This window comes from Microcaecilia unicolor, chromosome 11, assembly GCF_901765095.1.
Source record: "Microcaecilia unicolor chromosome 11, aMicUni1.1, whole genome shotgun sequence".
Taxonomy (NCBI): domain Eukaryota; kingdom Metazoa; phylum Chordata; class Amphibia; order Gymnophiona; family Siphonopidae; genus Microcaecilia; species Microcaecilia unicolor.
The window spans coordinates 54715023-54736335 of record NC_044041.1 but is presented as its reverse complement, the minus strand read 5'-3'; the positions used below and the strand labels follow the sequence as shown (position 1 = coordinate 54736335).

General features: G+C 43.4%; 1 long non-coding RNA gene across 1 annotated transcript in view; it reads right to left on the bottom strand.

Moving 5' to 3' along the window:
* Positions 1–17510, bottom strand: part of LOC115479810 — a 179165-nt gene extending 161655 nt beyond the window's left edge. Inside the window, exon 1 of the long non-coding RNA XR_003943759.1 lies at positions 17195–17510. This is a non-coding gene — a long non-coding RNA (uncharacterized LOC115479810). The remainder of the gene's footprint in view (positions 1–17194) is intronic.
* Positions 17511–21313: the final 3803 nt, after the last annotated feature.

Genomic DNA, 21313 nt, shown 5'->3' with positions numbered 1-21313 from the left:
ATAGGCTCCAGGAGGTCACAGAGCACAACTGCACCCAGAACGTTTCTGCCTGCTCATCCAGAAGGAAAAACATCCTTCTGGCCATATCAAAGAAGACCCCGAGATACTCCAGGGACTGAAACAGGACCAAATGATTTGGGCTAGTTCACTACCTAGCCCAGAGATTCCAGGAGTGAAATGACCTGCAAGGAAGCCAATCTGGCCTCCGAAGCTGAGTCAGCCCAAAACAGTCATCCAGGAGGGAATGAAGAAGAATACCCTGACTCTGGAAGTGTGCATCCATCACCCCCATCACCTTGGAGAATGTGTGTGTTGCCCTAGCCCGGCCAAAGGGCAGAGTTAAAAATAAAATACTGCCCCAACGCAAAGAAGCGCAAAGAGGCCACTAGACCACCAGGGCAAGATAATAAGGTACAGGAGGGGAGGGGTAGTGAATGCAGTCATGTAGGTGGAGGGAGGCTGGAAATTTGGGGAGGGTATATACATGGGGAGGAGAGGGAATCTGGATTTCTTGTGGGGGGACCAAAGTGACAGGGGGCGGGTGGGGTGATATTTTGTGTCCTCGTTTTTCTTAGGGCAAATATGGTAACCCTACACAGGACCTCAAGACTGGTGCTGTTATTTTGAGGCATTACAGCACCATTTTATGGTATTTCTCATGTTTCTTGTTTAATTAAGGTTAAGTTTGGATTCTATAATCAGAGGTTCAATATGGTGAGAAGTGGGGGGGCTCTTTATTGTAAAATGCACTTGGAATGTTATTCAGTTTTCTCTACAAATAATGTTCTTGCTGGTTGTACCTATTTTGTTTGACACTGACTTGGGTGAATTTCTTCAAAAAGGTGGTAAATAAATCCTAATAAATAAATGAAGCGGGGGGGGGGGTCAAGGGGAGAAAACTAGGAGATAGAGAGATAAATCTGGGGGGGGGGGCGTGTTGACCTTGGACAGGGGAGCAAAGAGAGCAGAGGGTTGAACCTTTCTTATCAGAGGGAGGGAGCCTCAAGCTAAGTTGGGGAGTGGGATTGCTGCAAAGGGTTGAGCTTGTGGAGGGTGAAAGCTGGGAAGGGAATGTCTTGGCCTTATAATAGGGACTATTGTGCACAAAAAAATTACAAAATAATGTATGAACAATTTTGCAAATGTTAAAATATTGTGCACACAATTTCCCCCAGGAGTATTAATACAGTAGTTCCTTGGATTTTATGAATTGGTGACCCTGGAATAATCTTATATGTTCTCTCCCTAGTAAGATCTGTAAGAGATTCTGAGTACTGCACTCTGACTCGAAATATAGGAACCTGAATTAGAAATCGCTTGGTGGTGTTTTTCCCAATAAGCTGTTAGGAAGCTCCTTTTCCATTTGTTTTCATATTCAAATATGTCCTTTTGATATCAGGGATGCTTACACTCCATTAAATTTTAAGACAGCGCCTTTAAAGTATTTCAGTTAATTTAATGCTGGTCTGTAATTAGTAAAGACCTGTGCATATTGGTTGCATGCTTAAGCTTACAAAAATTGATTTTAAAAAACGAGCTATTCAATTAAGTCATTTCTTTCTCCACATGATCAAATTCTTTATGGCAACTGATTTTGGTACATTGTTATACTGGTTAAAGAGAACATATTTTTATTTCTTGATACACTTGTTCTGGCAGCTGTTATATTGCCCAGTGGGACTGAGCAGGGCCCTCTACTGTAGTAAGCTTTGCATCACTTTTTTCATTGAACAATTTGGGCCCAATATTCACTCAACGTCAAACCCGGATATTCAAAGCTGGGCTGTTTCCAGCAACCAGAATTCAATATCCGGGATTTTTTTTTAACTGATAAAAAGTTAACTAGTTATGCCAACATTCAGCACTAATCAGTTTTTAGCAGTCAAAGATAGGCCTGCTATTTATGCAGCCTATTTTAACCGCTAAAAATAGCAGGTTTGGCGCTAAATATCGACGCAATATAGCTGGTTAGAAGTTAGCTGCTAACCATGGATATTCAGTGTTAAAACGCTATTTAACTGATCAGCAGCCGTTCCTGACTGGTTAAATAATGCTGAATATCGGGGGGGGGGGGGGTGGGAGAGAGTTTATATCTGGACAGGATTGTTTGCGAGCACTGTGATCTACTTGACCACTTTGGACTGAAGTGCTGAGAAGTTTTATTGCTCCAATTTAAGAAGGTCTGTGCGCTATGTTCAAGTTAAGAGGATGAAGAGCATAAACCTGAATTAAGCTACAAAGTGTTCAAATATTCTTTAGCTAGCGATCAGATAGTTCCTTAGAGTCCTCATCACAAATTACTGGTCAAAGAGAAGTCTTATTTACTTAGTATTTTCCAAGTGTTTATATTTAGCTGTAGTACAGCACAGCTCACACATTTCTTTTGAAGCTGAAGGGCCCTTTTACAAAGCATCAGTAAGCCCAACGCAGGCCTACTGCACACTAAGGGCCCCTTTTACCAAGCTGTGGCAAAAGGGGGCCAGCGCTGGCGTCGGCACGTGTTTTTCACGAGCGCCGAGGCCCCCTTTTACCGCGGCGGGCAAAAGTGAAGTCTTTCTTTCATACAGATAATGGTCATGCGGCAAGTAAAGCACTTGCCTTGCGGCCATTTCAGGGGGAAGCCCTTACTGCCACCCACTGAAGTGGCAGTTAGGGCACCCTCGCTAACCCAGCAGTAACTAGGCAGCGCACAGCACTGCCCGATTACTGCCAGGTACACCCCAGCGCTACAAGAATAAATATATTTTGTAGCACCAGATGTGATACCACGCTAGGGGTGGGAAGTACCGCCGGGCTGCTGTGGTAGCCCAGCAGTACTTCCTGTATAGCGAATGGTAAAAGAAGCCCTCAGTTTATTTCATTAAAACCAACAGAAGTATTCACAACACAATCTTCGCATACAGACATTACATAGAAATAGCAGTGAAACCGGTTATTGTGGCATGCTTCTCATACTATGGGTTAAGACTCACATTTGTTTCATACATTTGCATTGCACTTTTTGTAGTTTTACTATCTGTGTTCACATTGTTTCGTTTCTCTGCGTTTTTCAGTGGCAAAGCTTATGCTATTAACATTTATGTGCATTTCAATCAGTTTGGTGTTTCATTTGCATAGGTTTTGTTTTCACTATCTTTTTTGGTTTGATATTTCATCCTCTCTGTTTATTCCCTCATGTGGAGGAGTGGCCTAGTGGTTACAGCAAGGTTCAAATCCCACTACTGCTCCTTGTGATCATGGGCAAGTCACTTAACCCTCCATTGCCTCAGGTACAAAATTAGATTGTGAGCCCTCCTGGGACAGAGAAATATCCAGAGTACCTGAATGTAACTCACCTTGAGCTACTACTGAAAAAGGTGTGAGCAAAAATCCAAATAAAAAATGTTTTTTCATGTTTTTTCTTTTATGTCTTTTATCCCTTATGTTAATTGCAATATTTAAATATAATATTTGTTATGTTTATTATATTTCTCATTGTTTTTCATGTTTTCATGAGGTTCCCTGATGAAGACAGATGTGCCGAAACACGGCATGTGTTGGGATTTTTTGTCAAGTGCATCCTGTATACTGAATGCGAACATTGTATTGCGAATACCTCTATTGTTTTTTTTTTTTTTTAATAAACTGAGTATTTTGATTTATCCTGGACTTTGTCCTGGTGCTTTCCGCTCTCCCTGTTTGACTGGTGATCACCTGTGGAAGTGTCTTTTCCTTCGTTTTGATTTTTCTGTGGGGATATTCAGCAGCTCTAACCGGTTAAATGCCACTGAAAATCAGTGGATAGCCCTGCAAAAGCGATTTAACTGGCCAGGAGCTATTGCTAGCTGGTTAAATCACTTTGAATATTGACCTCTAAATCGTTAGCTGAAAATTCCAAGCCATCACATTCTTGCTGTACTTTAGGCCAGAGTTTCCCCAAGTTCGGTCCTGAAGTACCCTTTGACAGTCAGATTTTCAGGATATCCACAATGAATATGCATGAAAGAGATTTGCATATAATGGAGGTAATGTATGCAAATCAAGTTCATGCGTATTCATTGTGGATATCCTGAAAACCTGACTGGCAAGGGGGACTCCAGGACTGGACTTGGGAAACACTACTTTAGGCCAGTTAGAGGGTAATCTCTCTATATAAAAGGCAACCCCAACGTTCTGAAGCCTCCACGGAAGTTGAGGCGCCCAAGATATCCGGTGTGCCCTGGAGTGTCTGCACCGCCCTCGCGTCAAAACGTCATGACGTCGAGGGTGGAGCTATAACACTCGAGGGCCGAAATGCGAGGTGAACACAAACCCTGAACAAGTAACGCAAGTAGCTCCGAGGGACGGAGGGAGGGGGCCCCTTGCTAGCGCCCGTTTCATTGCACTCAGAAACGGGCATTTTTTCCTAGTTTTGTAATAAGACATGTAGGCTTTCAAGACAACACATAACCCTATGTAACTTTGTAAAATTGCCTCTCTGCAAGCTCCCAAGCAAAACTATAGTGGCTCTAAAGCGGGAGTAACTATACGTTTATATGCTGGCAGAAAAACATGTGCGTGTGTGTGCACATTTTATAACGTACAAGCAGAAGGGCTGATCTTGTCCATTTTCTGCCAGCAGGAAAGTCTATAACTGATACGGTTTTCTAGCACTTATCTTTAAGAATGTATATGCTACGGCAATTTTATAAGCACATAGTCGAGTGTATAAAATGCTGTTTTACATGCTTGAATCACTTACAAAATTACCCCTTATGTGACTACGTTATTGCATTCTCTAGATTATTACAATGTTTGGCTGAGAGGCAGGAGCAGCTGTTGGATTAAGTATGAGATCCTGCATGCTCACTGAGGAGGAAGAGAAGACTGACTAGATAAGCAACCATCCCCTACAAGCAATCATGCTTCCATAGCTGACAAATGGGGTATATCCTTGCAGAGAAGACAGGAATAATTGGGCAGACTGGAGGGGTCAAGTTGTCTTTTTCTATTATCACCTTTTATGCTGCTATGTAATGGAACAGGAATTTCTTTTCATTTCGTTATCACCGTAAGAAAAGACAACTCTAACACTCTTTGTGATCATAACATCTAAAGGGTGCTTTTTATGCTGCTCCGTTATAAGAGCATATTTGGATTTTAGATTTAATTACAGTACAGTCTCGACTATCCAACCTTTGCTAATCAGACCATCCAGCATATCCGACAGATCCCCCAGTGACATCATCGCATTGCCGTTAAGAAGTGCACAGTTTCATCTTCCTATTTTCCAGCTTCACACACTGCTGGATAGTGTTAATAAACAATTGTATTTTAAATACAGATAACCTATGTTTCTTCTTTATGCATAAAGTATGTTTTCTGTGCATTTTTAAAGGGGTTACCACTGTTTTCCGTATTATCTGATTTTCATTATCCGACAATGGCTCGGTCTCGTTTTACGCCAGATAATCAAGACTATACTGTACTCATCTTTACAAATCTGACTGAAAGATGAGTTACAAGTTCAGGTACAGTAGATGTTTCCCTACCCCCCCCCCCCCCCCCCCCACCTTGAGCGCTTACAATCTAGAGACCTGATATTCGAAAAAAGCTGAGCTCTTAAAGTTCTGTCTTATTTTCAGCCAAATTTAGGAATATAACTTTTCAGCTAGAATTTCATCTTAATTTAGGAGCTTACAAGTTATGCTTATAAATATAGGCCTGCCATTCATTTGTCTAGATTTATGACCCTAATTTATGAGTCTAGTGCTGAAAATCAGTGTTAAGCTCCTAACTTCTTTTCACCATGCTAAATCCACCCCTGTTACCATCCACTTTTTATGCTCCTAAATTTAGGAGTCCTTTTACTAAAGTTTAGCATGTGCTAACGGACATTAGCGTGCATTAAATGTAGCATGTTCTATTTTAAAGGTCACATGGCACTTAGTGCATGCTAAGGTCCATTAGCGCATGCTAAACTTTAGTAAAAAGGGCCCTTTAGTGAAATTTTCAGTATAAAGTTATACACATAACCTTAGTACATTTTCAGAGGCCAGTTTATGAGCTTACTCTCAAAGGGACCCTTCTTCTAAGGGACTTACCCTTATCTAGACATGGGAGTAACTAGTGAGGTAATTAAATTTGCTGACGACACAAAGTTATTCCAAGCTGTTAATTGCAAGAGGATTGTGAAAAATTACAAGAGCACCTTATGAGACTAGGAGACTGGACATCCAAATGGCAGATCACATTTAATGTGAGCAAGTACAAAGTGATGCATGTGGGAAAGAGGAACCTGAACTATTTATTTTATTTTTGTTATATTTGTACCCCGCGCTTTCCCACTCATGGCAGGCTCAATGCGGCTTACATGGGGCAATGGAGGGTTAAGTGACTTGCCCAGAGTCACAAGGAGCTGCCTGTGCCTGAAGTGGGAATCAAACTCAGTTCCTCAGTTCCCCAGGACCAAAGTCCACCATCCTAATCACTAGGCTACTCCTACATGATGCAAGGTTCCACATTAGGAGCCACCGACCAGGAAAGGGATCTAGGTGTCATCGTTGATGATACGTTGAAACCCTCTGCTCAGTGTGCAGCAGCAGCTGAGAAAGCAAATAGAATGTTAGGTATTAGGAAAGAAACGGAAAACAAAAATGAGGATGTTATAATGCCTTTGTATCGTTCCATGGTGCGACCGCACCTCGAATATTGTGTTCAATTCTGGTCACCGCATCTCAAAAAAGATATAGTGGAATTAGAAAAGGTCTATAAAATAATGTCAGTGGAGTGGAAAAGGTAGACATAAATCGCTTGTTTACTCTTTCCAAAAATACTAGGGGGCACGCAATGAAGCTACAAAGTAGTAAATTTAAAACGAATCGGAGAAAATATTTCTTCACTCAATATGTAATTAAACTCTGGAAATCTTTGCCAAACAATGTAGTAAAAGCAGTTAACTTAGTGGGATTTAAAAAAGGTTTGGATAGCTTCCTAAAAGAAAAGTCCATAAGCCATTACTAAAATGGACTTGGGGAAAATCCACTGCTTATTTCTAGAATAAGCAGCATATTGTACTGTTTTGGGTTCTTGCCAGGTACTTATAACCTGGATTGACCACTGTGGAAACAGGATGCTGGGCTTGATGGACCTTTGGTCTGTCCCAGTATGGCAATACTTATGTACTTATGAACTCTATATATGGCACCAAAAGATTGGCACCGGAATTTAGACAAAGATCTCTGATCCGTGCAATTATTATTAGGTCAATTATTGCTTAATTGGTGCAATTATTAGTATTAACTTGCACTTAGTTGACACATTGGGGTTACGTGCAGATCTTCTAGCCACAAGCTTCTCTAACAACTGTGCTTAACTAGTCTTGTGCAGACCTCAAAAGGGGACATGGCCATGGGAGGGGCATGGCAGGTCAGGGGTTTTTCTAAAAGGGAGGTGCGGTTTTACACAATTAGGCCTATCCGAGCCTAACTTTGGGTGCAAGAGTTACATCTGCTTTTATGAAGCGTAAGTCTGGTGACCAAATTTAGGCATTACTTGTGCGCTACACTTGTATTCTATAAAGGTCGCATGACCTTTACAGAATGGTGCTTAGCATGGATCATTTCTGATACCAATCTTCTGGTGCCATATATAGAATCCAGCTCTGAATGCATGGTTAATATGAAAAAATAGACTATCATGTGACCATGTTAAGGAGTTTTGCAGTAGTTTTCCTGTTTCTGTGCATTACTGAATGATTCAATTTTCTGTCAGGGGGTGAGGCATGGGCAGAAAGGAGGCATGGAAGCATTAACCAGCTAATTATTTTATTTATTTATTTATTTATTGGGATTTATTAACCCTACGGTGGTGGTGGTGTATGGTAGGTAGCTTTACATAAAACTTATAATTTTGCTAACAGCGTAACAATAGTAAAATAACCAAAAATAAACATACATACAATAAATGAGGTAAACTTGAAAACAGTAAATTTAAATCTAATAACAGAACTACCATGAAATAGTATCAAAAATATACACATTTGACAGCACTGAAATTCAAATACCAGAGATATAATACAACTAGTAACAAAGACCCGTTTCTGAACACAATGAAACGGGCGCTAGCAAGGTTTTCCTCGGAGTGTGTATGTTTGAGAGAGTGTGTGTGGGAGTGACTGTGTGAGAAAGAGTGTATGGGGGACAACTGCCATTGTTGCCTTGTACTTCCCTTAGCTACCCTTCTCCATTGTGAATTTTGCCCACAGAGATAGATTGTGTGTGTGAAAGAGTGTGTGTGTGTGTGTGTGTGTGTGTGTGTGTGACAGACAGAGTTCGTGTATGTGTGTGTGTAAGTGAGTGTGTGTAAGTGAGAGAGGGTGGGGCGGTCTGGGAGGTTGGGGGTGAGTGTTTGTGTTGTTGTGTGTGTGTCTGACAATGACAGGAGGGAAGCGGGGGTGAGGGGTGGTGAACTGAGAGGGTGTGGCAGGGGGCTTGGAGGGGGGGTCAGCATTGCTGGGGGGGTGTGGGTTGGCTGTGTTGTTGCTGTTTGCTATTAGTGTGGTGCTGTATCGGGGTTTTTTTTATTTTATATTTGGGTGAAGGGGGGGTTGGGGGATGTGCCATGGTGGCAAAGTGTGAGGAAGAGGAGGTGGGCTTTGAGGGTGGTTATTGTTGCAGGATTGATATGTATGCACCATTTTTTCATAGCCATACAGTGAAAGTAAACCTATGTAGTGCAGTGTAAGGCAGGAAGGCAATTAGGGTAATCTCTGTTTCCCCATCACCGTGCAGCCATCATTGCCATACACTGAATTGAAAGGAAAGCTGTGAGGACTGAATTCAAAGCAAACCTGTGAAGCGCTGCATCCACGTTGTCGTTCACCGTCCTCCCTGCCCTCTCTTAGTAGTTGAATTGAAAGCAAACCTGTGTGAGGTGCTGCATCCACGCTGTCGTTCACTGTCCTCTCTGCCCTCTCTTAGTAAACAGGAGTGGAACTAAGCCTATGTAGTCGAGTGTAAGGAAGGAAGGCAATTAGGGTAATCTCTGTTTCCCCTGTTTCCCATACACTCAAAAGAAAGGAAACGTGGGAGGTGCTGCATGGACGTTGTCGTTGTGCTGTTGGTGCGGCGCCGCGAGGAAATGCGAATATCGGCGAAGAGGGTGACTGAGGGAGGCCTGAGGGCGGGGCGCTGGCGAGTTGGGACAGGAGGGGGTCCGGGGGGGGAGGGAGAGAGCATGCTGCGGCTGCAAGTTGGAGGGGAGAGAGGGAGGGCGGGCCAGAGAGCGGCATGAGGCAGTCAGAGGCAATCGGAAAAGGAGTGTCAGCGAATGTCAGTGCTCCGCCTTCATCGTCATCACGTTGTGACGTGAGGGCGGGGCACACAGCAATGGGCAAAAACGGTCTCGTCGCCTCAACTTCCGGTTGGAGGCTTCATTTAGAATGTTGGGGTCGCGAATTATGTCTGGAAGGGGCGTGGCTGAGGGCGGGTCTATGAGTGAGAGTGAGTGGTGCATGAGTGAAAGTGAGTGTTGCTGACAGCTTAGCCTTCAGTGTTTGCCTCCCACACAGTGCGTTTCAGAACGTTGCAGGTGAGAATTATTTATATAGATGTTAGCATAATACTAACGATACACCTAATAAACATGCATTAGAATGTTCAACTAACATAGATATGATGCTAAAGATTTTCTACAATACAGTTTACCATATAGCTGAGGGGCTAATAGCAGATATATGATAGGAACAAGATGCGTGATACAGAGTCAGTTGGGATAATTTGATGGTTAGTTAAACTCAAGGCAAGTTCGTTGTATAGTTAAGCAACTTATAAGGAACTGATCTACGTTACAGTGTGTGTAGCAAGCTAGTCCAGGTGCAGAATGAGTGTACAGTCAGTCACCCTATGTATTAAAGGCTTGGGAGCAGGGGCGTAGCCAGACCTCACGGTGGTAGGGGGCCAGAGCCCGAGGTTGAGGGCACATTTTGAGTGCCGCCTCGCCGCCCCCCCACCGCCACGCCTTGCCTCCTCGCCCCCACCCCCCCACAGCCTCGCCTCCTCACCCCGCCTCACAAATACCTTTGCTGGCAGGGGTCCCTCACCCCCTCCAGCCAAAGGCTTCTTCAGCGCCAATCTCCTGCATAGCCGCGTTTGCTGCCTGCCCCCTGCTCTTCTTTCTTCTTGCTCCTCCTGTGCACGCTGACGAGGAGCGTGAGCATGTCAGCGTCAGTGTGCACAGAAGGAGCAAGAAGAAAGAAGGAGCAAGAAGAAAGAAGAGCAGGGGGCAGGCAGCAAACGTGGCTGCGCCGGAGACTGGCGCTGAAGGCGGCTTCGGTTGGCGGTGGTTGGGGACCCCTGCCAGCCAAACCAGGGGCCCCGACAAAATTTGCGGGGACCCAGGACCCCGTAGCTACGCCCCTGCTTGGGAGAAGAGACAGGCTTTCACCTGCTTCCTGAAGCAGAGATAATCTCCAGTTATCAAACATATAAATGGCGAGTAACTGTACTCACTCGCAAATGCGCAGTAGAGACTTCCCTCTCTGCCCCGCCCCCGCGTCAATACGTGATGACGGGGGCGGGACAGAGAGGGAAGTCTCTACTGGCATGCTGCAGACGTCGGAACCGCTCCCCCTCCCCCCTCCCACGAAGTCGCCGCCGCCCCTCCATCTGGCCCGAGCACTGTGAACTTACATCACCACGCAGCAGCAGGCACATCAGCAAAGCTGCCATCGGGCTTCCTTCTCTGCCTTTGTCCCGCCCTTGCCGACGTTATGTCACACGAGGGCGGGACACAGGCAGAGAAGGAAGCCCGCCCTGACGACAGCTTTGCTGATGTGCCTGCTGCTGCTTGCTGATGTAAGTTTACAGTGCTGCTCGGGCCGGGTGGAGGGGCGGCGGCGGCGACTCCGGGGGAGGTGGGGCGGGGCGGCGCTGACCTCGGGGGAGGGGCTCGCAAACCCCCCCCCCCCCCATTTCAAAAGTAGCCTGTTTTCACGGGCTCAACGGCTAGTACGTAATAATGCATTACACTTACTATACACTAACCCCCGGATTCTATATAGCGCGACTTAAATTGTGTACGCAAATCTGTATTCTGGATTTCTGTACGTGCAACTTAATTAGTTAACAAGCCAATCAGCACCAATAACTGCCACTTAACAAGCAATTGACACTAATTGGCATTAATTAGAATTTACATGCACAACTGTTTAAGTGTACTCTGAAACGTGATGCATGTAAATTCTAAGTGGCTTGGTTGAAAAGGGGGCGTGGCCATGGGTGTGAAATGGGCAGGTCATGGGCATTTCTAAAATCTATGTGCGTTGTTATAGAATACACCTGGTCCATGCCTAATTTAGGCTTCGGAATTTACACCAAGTTTTACTTGGCTTAACTGCCCACAACTAAATTTAGTCGCAGGGGCATGCACTCAGCATATTCTATAATCTGCATGGAAATTTAGATGTATTCTATACAGTATGCCTACACTTAGGCGTACTTTATAGCAGTGTTTTCCAAGTCCAGTCCTGGAGTATCCTTTCCCAGTCAGGTTTTCAGGATATCCACAATGAATATGCATGAACTTGATTTGGATGCACTGCCTCTATTATATACAAATCTCTTTCATGCATATTCATTGTGGATATCCTGAAAACCTGACTGGCAAGGGGTACTCCAGGTCTGGAGACTTGAGAAACACTGTTTTATAGCATACATCTAAGCGTTTTTTTTTCGGCACTGATTTTTCAGGTGCCTATATAGAATCTAGTCCTAACTGGCTAATGCGGAGTTAATATGACACCACCACCACCTCCTAGCCCCAGATTCTATATAGGTTGCCCAAATTTGGGTGTAGAATCAAGATGCAAATGCAACTGATTAGTCAACTGAGTGCTAACAACCAATTATTGACGTTAAATTGGAGTTGACTGGTACTTAACTGGCACTCTGCTGTTTGTTGCTGCTTACACCAAGGTTTACTCCAAGTTTCAGCTGGTGTAGGTCCTCGTGCCCAAAATCTGTAAAGGGTGTTCAGCATGGAGAGCCCTTTGTAGAATAGGGCATAGCACAGGTTCTCCCTGGTGCCTCATTTGAGCACTGTTTACTGAATCTGGACCTACGTCCTTCCGCTTTAACCAGGGGAACAGGTACAGAAGGTCAACCTGAATGTTAACATATGACCTGCAATAAAAAATAATGGGAACGTCCCTTCTTGTTGCAGTATTAGTTTCAGTTTGCTTAACGTGCATCGGTAGGAATATCAGGCCCTGGGTTTTTATTTGAGGCTATGGAGAGTGAAGTGACTTACCCAAGGTCAAAAGAAGCACCAATGAAAACAGAGCGATTTTAAACCCTGGATTCTCTGGTTTTCAGACAAACCACAAGAGTGGAAGAAGCCAAGCCACACATGTCAAGTGGATCACCAAGAATGCATAATCAAAAGGCACGTCCTCGTTTCGATTTGGACGTCCTCACAGAACGTCCCAATCCAGGGGCTGGGAAACCCGTATTTTCGAAACAAGATGGATGTCCATCTTTTGTTTCGACAATACGGCCAGGGATGTCCAAATCCTTAAACTTGGTCATCCCTAGATTGGGTCATTTCTGATTTTCGGCGATAATGGAAACCAAGGACGTCCATCTCAGAAACAACCAAATGCAAGCCATTTGGTCATGGGAGGAGCCAGCATTTCTAGTGCACTGGTCCCCCTGACATGCCAGGACACGAACCAGGCACCCTAGTGGGCACTGCAGTGGACTTCATAAATTGCTCCCAGGTACACAGCTCCCTTACCGTGTGTGCTGAGCCCCCTAACCCCCCCCCCCCCCAAAAAAAAAACCCCACTACCCACAACTGTACACCACTACCATAGCCCTTAAGGGTGAAGGGGGCACCTAGATGTGGGCACAGTGGGTTTCTGGTGGGTTTCCTCCACAAACATAACAGGTAGGGGGGGATGGGCCTGGGTCCGCCTGCCTGAAGTGCACTGCACCCACTACAACTGCTCCAGGGACCTGCATACTGCTGTCATGGACCTGAATATGACATCTGAGGCTGGCATAGAGGCTGGCATAAAATATTTTTAAAGATGTTTTTTGAGGGTGTGAGGGGGTTAGTGACCACTAGGGGAGTAAGAGGAGGGCATTCCCGATTCTCTCCAGTGGTCATCTGGTCAGTTCGGGCACCTTTTTGTGCCTTGGTCATAAAAACACGACCAGGTAAAGTCGTCCAAGTGTGCGTCAGGGATGTCCTTGTTTCTTTCAATTATGGGTCGAGGACGTCCTAGTGTTAGGCACACCCAAGTCCCGCCTTTGCTACGCCTCCGACACGCCCCCTTGAACTTTGGTCGTCCCTGCGACGAAAAGAGTAAATCGGCTTTCGATTATACAGATTTGGACGACCCTGTGAGAAGGACGTCCATCTTCCAAACTGTGTCGAAAGATAGGTGTCCTTCTCTTTCAAAAATAAGCCAGCAAATCATTTATTCAGTCAATTCCTGACAGAACTTTACACGGGCCGTGTTTCAGCACATCAGGCCTTCATCAGGGGTTCTTCTGAAGCCAGTAGAATTGTTGTACGTAACTGGTGTACTCAGACTGCTGAAACTAGTCATCAGTGTCTACAGCTGTTCCCCAAACGAAGGCCTGATGTGATGAAACATGGCCTGTGTAGGTTATTGTCAGGAATTGGCTGAATAAATGACTTGGTGATCCACTTGACAGTTGTGGCTTGGCTTTGTCCACTCTTGTGGTTTGTTTGGTTCATTTTGTGGAAGATATTTTTCCTTTGTTTCACACTCACTCTCTCTCTCTCTCTCTCTCTCTCTCTCTGGTTTTCAGTCCAGTGCTATAAGCACTAGGCTACTCCAAATCCTGGTCTTCTTACACTGCAGAAGAATCACATTCAACAAAAAAAAAAAAAAAAAAAGAAAAGAAAAGAAAAAGCACCTCCAATAGTGCCTACTAACCAACCAGATAAATCTAATAGATTTCTTAAGAGAAATAGGAGTACTGCCAGTAAATTAGCACTAGGATCATGCATCACATCACTGGAACTCAAAAAATACCACTTCCTTTGGATCTTCTGGTCCCTAGTTTTATTTGGGAGTATTATAGTTAATGATTATTTCTCATCTGTGAAATTCAATACCAGGAACAAATATGTATGAAAATTGCTAGTCTTGTAATCAATCCCTCCCATGCTCAATTTACTTATCCATTAACCCCATTAGTTTTGCGTTTATAACCAAACTGTAAATTTTTCTTACGACTTTGTAATTTCTATATATTGTTACTATGTAAGCCGCATTGAGCCTGCCATGTGTGGGAAAGTGCAGGGTACATATGTAATAAATAAATAAATACATATTTGAAGATTAACTCAAACTCATCATGATTAAACAAAACTACATTATACTCATTGAGCTCTCAGGAAGGGTGAGGGGAGGGACATGACAACAGAGGGGAGGAACGCTTACTGTATATGTGATCGGTTTGGGGTCATAAGAACCACAGGCCCCAGACCGTTTTTTTTTTATTTATCAATATTTCAGTAATTAAACAAGCAAGAAACGAATCTTCTTGTACAGAAATGTATAGTAACATTAATCATATGACAGTATTAACTACAGCATTAAAAAAGAAAAATTGGGGGGGGGAAATTATTTCCGTTACCCATACTCAAGTCCACAATTTGATTCCAAGATTGATTCCTAATCAGTGGAGACTAAGCAAATTATTAATACAAATTATAGCCAAACGTGCCCCAGGATCCTATTTTATAATTCGAGAGCAGATACTAGGGGATCACCCCCCAGTGTTCCATTTAGATGATACAAATACTGCAAGGTGGGAGGGTTCATAGAAAACATCCCAGACCGTTATTTTTGAGGTCTACTGTATTGGTTGTTAATGTCTGTGGTTTAGAAGTTTACTGGGAGGGTTTGGGGGGATTTCTTTACTAGTGTTGCACATCATTGATGTAATTCATTTTATAATCAAATAAAGAGATTTTATGGTAATAAAATAATATGTTGTATTCCATGCATAATAACTACAAAATCAAAAGTTTAAGGTTTTATTCCAAACCTGCACAGGCATTTTTTTTAACCAAGCTATTGTCATAATTGTGTAAATTAAAATGAGCTTTCTTTTAACATGGTAACTGCAGACTAAGGAGCCCTTTTACTAAGTAGCAGTAAGCACATTAAAAGGCACTACCGTAGGATGTGCTCAGGAATCCCGCGGTAGTTCTAGGATCAGCGCACACCAATTCCATGCTAAAAAATAGTGCGGTGGTGTGTTTGGGGGTGGAGAGTAGGCATGCTCTGCGCTAATCAGCAGATCATTGCACGCTGCTGATTAGTTCGGGCTTAGCACGTGAGCCCTTACCACCTAGTAAACAGGCAGCGGTAAGGGCTCCTGCACTAATTGGGAAATTAGGGCATGGTCATTCATGGAAAAAAATTAAATTGTGGACATTTTACTGACACGCTAAACGTAGCCTCAGCACATGGGGCATCCACACATTAAAAATAGTACAGGCCGCTTTTTGGGTGGCTTAGTAAAAGGGCCCCTAAGATCGATGAATATGAGAAAATCTAAATCTCAAAAAGGACTTCGTGACAGCTAACAGGTTCTAGTGACAGAAACATTTATATTGAAGGCAAATCACTGAAATAAGAAAATGCAGTATTAAAATGCACGATTCATAATCAAGGCAAGCTGAACTAGAGGTTCACATATCAATGAATACATAAATAGCAAAGGAACTCATCCATACAAATGCATTTTTAAAGAAAGGTCTTTTTCCTTAAATTAAGTAGATACCCTTCAAGATACTGCAGACAGGTGTTTATACACGCCCTTATTTCTCAAATAAAAATACACAAATATTAACCACACTTTTCTTCTTTTCAAAAATCAAACCATTTACGATTTACCAATATACTCAAACTACCATAATTTGTCTTAGCAAAAATACAGAAAGGTACATTTCCTAATAAATCGTCTCAAAATGTTGACTAAGGAAATTGATATCTACAGGCTTTTGTATTGGACTGTGTAAAGTTTGGATCTGATGACTTATTTAGCACAGATCGTTGTATTTTGAAGGTACCTCTGCCAAAATCATAGTTTGGGTACTATTCTTATCATCTTCAGCTTACTTTTCTTCCCCCATCATCACCCCATGCACCAATGTGTGATAATAGGACAACCTAAACGGCTACAGCACCATTCAAACGTACCAATTACGAAAAAAAAAACGGGATTACTACATCAAAGCAACTGCAAGTATTGTTTCAACAACAACAACTATTAATAATAGTAGTAATTAATTTAGCATGGAGCAAATGAAACAAGATAAGGTTCAACTACCTAGGAATCCATTAGAAAAGGTACATGAATGCTTGAAAGGAACCGAGATAGATCTATTTTGAAGCAATAATTGTGTTAGACTTTAGCATAAATTAGCTCAAAGTCCTTTTCATCATTTGCAAATGCTCTCTCAGTTTAAGAATAAAAAGCCGGTGGTGGGAGGCGGGGCTGGTGGATGGGAGGCGGGGCTAGTGCTGGGCAGACTTCTACGGTCTGTGCCCTGAAAATGGCAGATACAAATCAAGATAAGGTATACACAAAAAGTAGCACATATGAGTTTATCTTGTTGGGCAGACTGGATGGACCATGCAGGTCTTTTTCTGCCGTCATCTAGTCTGAGACAACAAAAATCATTAAATCTGGGGGATGGGGATTACCAGATACAAAGAATATAAAATCCTTAACCTACACAACCATTTTATAAATGCAGAAGGATATTTGCTACAGCAAGAAAAACAGAAACTCCTCATCATCCAGTGTAATTAGAGCTACCCAGCTATTTCTCTGAATGATCTTTACTTGCAGCCACTTAACCCTATCAAAAAAAAATCGTCTTGTGTCTCCCCCACAACATGCAACCTTCAAAATTACGGAACTGGACAGCTCTCTCCCATGCCCTGCAAAGACTATACAAGGCAAGCACGGTGCTAGTAAGACAGATACAAGCTCAGCTCATCCATTCTTCAAAGCTGAGATCCCTGAAGCAGGAGGGATACAGCGCACCCTCGCTGGCAGCAACTTCACGAAGAAGCCAACCACTTCCTCTCCTCCACCCATCCATCCATCCATGTATCCATCATCAGTGGCTGCAAGCTCAAGTCACAATCGGCTACAGAGGGGATTTAGCTCACATTTACCTGCTTTATGGATGAGATCTGATTCTCTCAGAAGCGCTTCGGAGCTAAGCCACCTTGGCAAAGATTCTGAGCCTGGCCCGTCATTCACCTCAAGCCCGTTCACGGCCGGGCAAAGTTCCTATGAAGCCCGAGCCATCCCATACCCCCCCACCCCCACTACCGGGGTGCCCGCGAGCGCAGGGCACGCGCTTGCAATCTATCAGCACCTCTTGCCACAGAGCAGCGGAGACGGCTGACTATAGTACCGACTCCTCTGAGACCCACGAAACAGCGCGAAACCAATACAGTCCTGGAAGCCTGCTCTGCACACTGTGGAGTCTCTCTCTTTCTCGCACGCGCTCTCGCTCTCTCTCCTCTGATTTGGATTGGGAACGTTCGCGTGCGCGCTCTCGTCTGGTCGAGGATTGGGAACGTTCGCGCGCGCTCCCGCACCCCTTCCCCTCCCCTCCTGAGCACGATCTCGCTTTTTACCCCTGGCCTTCCTCCCAGCAACCGCGACCGTGCCACCCAATCGTCGCCCCTCCTTCGCCACGTGCTTCTAGCTTTCTTGTTATTGGTTGCTGGGAAAACGGGTAGGTGGATATTGAGAGGGGGCTTGCTGCGCTTGTTGTATTGGCTGTTCCGACGACTAAGAACAGTCCTTCAAGTTTCTGATTGTTGTAGTAATAGCTGATGTGCTCACCACTGTACAGAGTTATGTATGCAATTGGTTTCTTCTACAAACCAATTGCATTAAGTTATGTCCAATAAAAAAAAGGTATCATCTTTTTTCTTTTCCTTGTTTTATCTTGTTTTATTTCTATTGATTACCTTCTAGAAACTGTAAATCTGTGGCTCCTGCGGATTGTGGTTTCCTTTCTGCTTGAACTTATGGTGATCCTATGAGAGGTCATAAGAACATCAGAATAGCTATAGGGTAGGACCAATGGTCCATGTAGCCCAGTATCCTGTTTCCAACAATGGCCAATTCAGGTCACAAGTACCCAATTAGTAGCAACATTCCATGCTACCAATCCCAAAAGTAGTGGCTTCCCCATATCCAGCGCTAGGGAACATAGGTCCCTATTTTTTACCACAATAGTTACCCCGCGGTGTGGTTCTGCCTGGTTACTGCCAGGTTAGCGTGGGAGCCCTTACCGCCACCTCAATGTGTGGCAGTAAGTGCTCGTCTCCCACTTGGTCATGAGGTAAGCGCAATCTTATTGCATGGCCATTTTTTTGGCCTTTTTACCTACTGTGGTAAAAAGGGCCTCAGCGCATGATAAAAACGGCCACCGTTGCTAGCGTAGGACCCCTTTTACCACAGCTTAATAAAAGGCCCCCTTTGTCTTTTAGTTGTCTCAACAGGGTGGGATACTTGGCAGGTAACTACGATAAAACATAAGAACAGCCATACTAGGTCAGACCAATGGTCCTTTCAGCCCAATATCCTGCTTCCAGTAGTGGCCAATCCAGGTCACAAGTACCTGGCAGAAACACAATTATTAGCACCATTCCATGCTACCAATCCCAGGGCAAGCAGTGGCTTCCCCTATGTTCATCTCAATAACAAGCTATGGACCTTTCCTCCAGGAACTTGTCCAGACCTTTTTTAAACCCAGACATGCTAGCCGCTGTTACCATATCCTCTGGCAACGAGTTCCAGAGCTTAACTTTTCTTTGAGTTAAAAATATTTCCTCCTATTTGTTGTAAAAGTATTTTGATGTAACTTCATTGAGTGTCCCCTAGTCTTTGTACTTTTCAAAAGAGTAAAAAATCAATTCACTTCTACTTGTTAAGTACATAAGTAATGCCATACTGGGAAAAGACCAAGGGTCCAGCATCCTGTCCACGACAGCAGCCAATCCAGACCAAGGGCACCTGGCAAGCTTCCCAAATGTACAAACATTCTATACATGTTATTCCTGGAATTTTGGAGTTTTCCAAGTCCGTTTAGTAGCGGTTTATGGACTTGTCCTTTAGGAAACCGTCCAACCCCCTTTTAAACTCTGCTAAGCTAACCGCCTTCACCACTTTCTCCGGCAACGAATTCCAGAGTTTAATTACACGTTGGGTGAAGAAAACTTTTCTCCGATTTGTTTTAAATTTACTACACTGTAGTTTCATCGCATGCCCCCTAGTCCTAGTATTTTTGGAAAGTGTGAACAGACGCTTCACATCCACCTGTTCCACTCCACTCATTATTTTATATACCTCTATCATGTCTCCCCTCAGCCGTCTCTTCTCCAAGCTGAATAGCCCTAGCCTCCTTAGTCTTTCTTCATAGGGAAGTCGTCCCATCCCCGCTATCATTTTAGTCACCCTTCGCTGCACCTTTTCCAATTCTACTATATCTTTCTTGAGATGCGGCGACCAGAATTGAACACAATACTCAAGGTGCGGTCGCACCATGGAGCGATACAACGGCATTATAACATCCTCACACCTGTTTTCCATACCTTTCCTAATAATACCCAACATTCTATTCGCTTTCCTAGCCGCAGCACCACACTGAGCAGAAGGTTTCAGTGTATTATCGACCAGGATTACCATTCAGGATTTTGTAGACCTCAATCATATTTCCCCTTAGCTGTCTCTTTTCCAAGCTGAAGAGCCCTAATCTTTTTAGCCTTTCCTCATATGAGAGAAGTTCCATCCTCTTTATCATTTTGGTCACTCTTCTTTGAACTTTTTGTAATTCCGCTGTTTCTTTTTTGAAGTATGGGGACCAGAACTGAAGGCAATACCCAATGTGAGGTTGCACCATGGAGCAATGCAGAGGCATTATAGTATTCTTGGTCTTATTTACCATCCCTTTCCTAATAATTCCTAGCATCCTTTTTTATTTTTTAGCTGCTGCCACACACTGGGCAGAAGGTTTCAGCATATTAGCAACAACACCAAGATCTTTTTTTTTTATTCTTATTTTTTTCATTTATACAATTTTAAATAAGTTTACCCAAGCATACACTTGTTACAGAAATACAAAAAGAAATACTCATCACCAGGAAAGTCTCACAGCTCAATTAAATAAGAAAAATAAATCTATATAAGCAAATCATTCATTCTTCCTTAGACTACTAAAGGTTAGGGGAATGGTAACACTAATGAGAAGGAAATCCCAACATAAGAAGAAATACATAAAGTAAAAGACTTAACATCATACACAGCTACTATAGTGTACTCCAATCAGTTATTTAACAACCTTCTCGAGCTACAGGAAGGCTTTCAAATGTTCAGGGGGGGGGGAAGATATTTGACCCCCCCCCCCCCACCTGCACCAAACATTCACATGGATACACCAACTTAAAAGTAGCTCCAAGTGTTTCGTGCCTAAAAAAAAAAGCCTTACAACTATCTTATGTTACTTTGGTCACATCCAGATAAATCCACACTTTTTGGTAATGGGAAAAAAAACTGCGAAAGATGGAAAATAGATCTGCACATCGTTATTCAAGTCCTGTTCAAAGACAAATGAGGCCACCAAAGTGGATCTCAAAGATGTTTCTGAGATTGATTCCTCAGTAATATCTGAGATATTAGTAAAATCCAACTGTTTTTCTTTAGTGTGCTCCACTAGAATTTCACCCTGATCTTTTCTTCAGGGAACATCCACGTAAAATACATTATTTAAAGGGGGAATTAACTCCAAAGAAAACTGCAGAATCTCAATAAGGTATTTCTTTAAACATATCTAATGGTAATATTCCAGAAACTCAAAGAAAGTTTAATATTCTAAGATTCAGGCATCTATTGACATTTTCCAGCTGTTCAATCTTCTTATGAAACACTAATTTGTCTTTTGCATCCACATTTTTTAAATCTTGGAGGGACTTAATATCCTCATGTACTTTCTGGAAATGGCTGGAGGAGTCTTTCTTTAAATACTCTACTGCTGCAGACAAATTATCACTGCTGTATTGGAGACAAAGGAAGAGTCGGCAAGGGAGCAGCTCTCACGACTCCCTTCCTCTTTGTATGTGGCATTGCTGGAGAAGAAATTGAGGTTACATGAAACAAGGGAAAAAGCAGAGGGTCAGCAGAGGAGCGCTGCTCAGCTCAATGGGTGCGTGTTGTCATCTTGGCCACTGCCTGACACCTATATCTTTTTTCTTGGGTGCTGATCCCCAAGGTGGACC